Source organism: Apis dorsata, unplaced genomic scaffold (genome assembly GCF_000469605.1).
Source record: "Apis dorsata unplaced genomic scaffold, Apis dorsata 1.3 scaffold_174, whole genome shotgun sequence".
Lineage (NCBI taxonomy): Eukaryota > Metazoa > Arthropoda > Insecta > Hymenoptera > Apidae > Apis > Apis dorsata.
In genome coordinates, this window is record NW_006263462.1 from 706,909 (window position 1) to 709,528 (window position 2,620).

Here is a 2,620-nt window from a genome sequence, read left to right on the forward strand (position 1 = left end):
GCGTTGTCGTCCAACGTGTACCGCGGAGAATCTTTTACATTTTACGTCGCGTCAAATTTTAAGAGGTTATTGGAGCGACATCTGAAAAATCAATCGAGCTTTGCATTTTCTCAGGTCTCTTGAATGTCGTTTTTGAGCTATTCGTTTCTAATTCGTTACGAAATAAAATTATATTTGGTAGATTGTTCGGAAGATTAAATGTTCGACGGACATTTAGTTGATCTATGTGCGAACGTACACTCGTTTCCTTCTTCTCAACAGACAAAACTCGTCCTCCTCCGCGTATTCGTTATTACAGAATCTTTTTGTTCCCATTTCCAGTCTTCCCTTATTATTTTTTCGTTATACGGTCTTTCCATACGATCTCTTTCTCCATTTCAAATATTTCAGTTATAATTTTGTTCTATTTATATATATATATATATTTCGTTCGGATCCCGTGTGTTTTTTAGGCCGCACTTTTTTCTCCAAGTATTCGGTGACTCATTTTATGGATTCTCGACAAGCTTCGTCGCTCGACTCTATCCGTCGAAACGATTATGGAGTATTAAATAGAAAATAAGCGAGACACTTAACTGTCCAACGGTACGATGAATTAAGACGGATGGAAAAGATGGGTGGGGAGGGGAGGGGAGGGGAGAGGAGTTGGGTTAGTTATCGGGACTAAGTTGGCGGCGGTCAACTTTCTAAGGCGAGGCCGATTTTTCCGCGGCCGGTAGCCTCATTTCGCCTCGATTCGAAACCGTTAGAGGAGGGGGGAGGGAGAGGCGATCCTCTGCGGAACTTTCACGTGACACACTAAAACCGCGAAATGCAAAACCCGCGGGTAATTCGAATCCGATTTAACGAAACGATTTACGAGCGAAATAAGGCGTAAGAGAAGCGCCGCGTTCCAGTTACGATAGATCCACGATTTAGTTGCGGGTAAATAATCGGTAAATAAATGGCGATATTTTTTTTTTTTTTTCTATCGATTATAAAGGATTATCAAGGAAATATTTTTCGTTTCGAAAGATTTTTCGAGGTTTTGTTTTTTTTTTTTTTTCTATCGATTATAAAGGATTATCAAGGAAATATTTTTCGTTTCGAAAGATTTTTCGAGGTTTTGTTTTTTTTTTTCTTTCTTTCTTTCTTTCTTTTGTTGGAAGATGCGCGAAGATGGAAACGAATTGATCGAAGGCGTGCACGTTGGCCGTGATCGTCTAGTGGTTAGGACCCTACGTTGTGGCCGTAGTAACCCAGGTTCGAATCCTGGTCACGGCAGTGTTTGTTGCGTGTATTATTTTAATAGTACTTTTTTTTTGTTTTTTTCTCGTCGAATTCGAAAAATGAAAGGATATTTATTACGAGGTTCCAAATACGTGACTTATATTAAATATTGACGTTAAAATAATTATTTGGAATAATTCGTATAATTTGTGTAATTTATACGTGGTATAAATATACGTTCCATCCAATTCCGACGAGAATTCATTATTCTCATACGAAATAATTAATCGAGTTTCGAATTCGGGGAGAGAATTTTCATTTCCATAAGAATTCCATAAGATCGATTTTTTCGATCGTTCCAATTAAATTAAATCTCAAGATTTCAAAAATCCTAGTGGCACGTTCCATCCAATTCCAACGAGAATTCATTTATTCTCATACGAAGGAATCGGTTAATAATCGAGATTTCTGAAAAATCGGAAATTCGAGGAATCGAGAAATCCCGGTGGCGATTCGTCATTGGATCGAATCGAGCTCGTCTCGTCCGATTTCAGCCGGTTCAAGCCGGTCGTCATCGAGATTCGTAGATACGATTGCGCAACGGATTTGGACAAGGGAAGAGAGGGGGGAGGGGGGAGATTCGTGATTCGGCCTTGGAGGAAAATATAGGCCATGCCCAACGCACCGAAGATAACAATTCTCTCTCGATAGCGAGAAACGCGGTTGGAAACCGATACGTGATCCCGTTTATTGTTACGTAATAATATAGGGATAGATCGATGGCCACGTGTCGCGGGATCAATCGTCGGACGAATGGACGCGGTTCGTTTTGAAATGAAAGGGATAAGATTTTCTCCTCGAGGGGAAATGTTCGAGGAACGAAGGTGCGCGAGACGATGTTTGGAGGAAGTCGAAGCAGTCGAGCTGGAGGCGAGGGGAAACAAGGATTTGAAAATCGAAAAGATTCGAGATGAAATATGTGAGAAGGAATTGTATTGGAAAACTTCGATATGAAGTGGTTATGAGAGTCTTGAAAAATAAGGGTTAGATCAGTCTGAAAATGGAGAAAGATTCGAGATGAAATAGATATATGAGAAGGAATTGGAAGAATTTGATATGAAAAGAAAATTGAAAAAGAGATTGAATGAAGTCTTTATAAGTTGTCACAAATCCGAATTCATATTGAAATAAAGGGGAAAAAAATAATCGTAATAATATCATTATATCTTGATTTTTCAAAATACGAGTTTTAGAACTCTAATGAATTATCGATTCAATCCCGCAGAAATTAATAAACGCGAGCGAATTATTTCCGCGAAGTATTTTTTTTTTCTCCACGAAAAAGTCCAAGGATCCGTTTCTCCTTGTTACGCCTGTGACGTAAGCATCAACAACGCCCCCCCCCCCCCCC

General features: G+C 39.4%; 1 non-coding gene across 1 annotated transcript; it reads left to right on the top strand.

The window, feature by feature from the left end:
- Positions 1 to 1,191: 1,191 nt before the first annotated feature.
- On the top strand, positions 1,192 to 1,263 carry Trnah-gug. The gene has a single exon. It is a non-coding gene; the product is annotated as a tRNA-His (tRNA).
- The last annotated feature ends 1,357 nt before the right edge of the window (positions 1,264 to 2,620 follow it).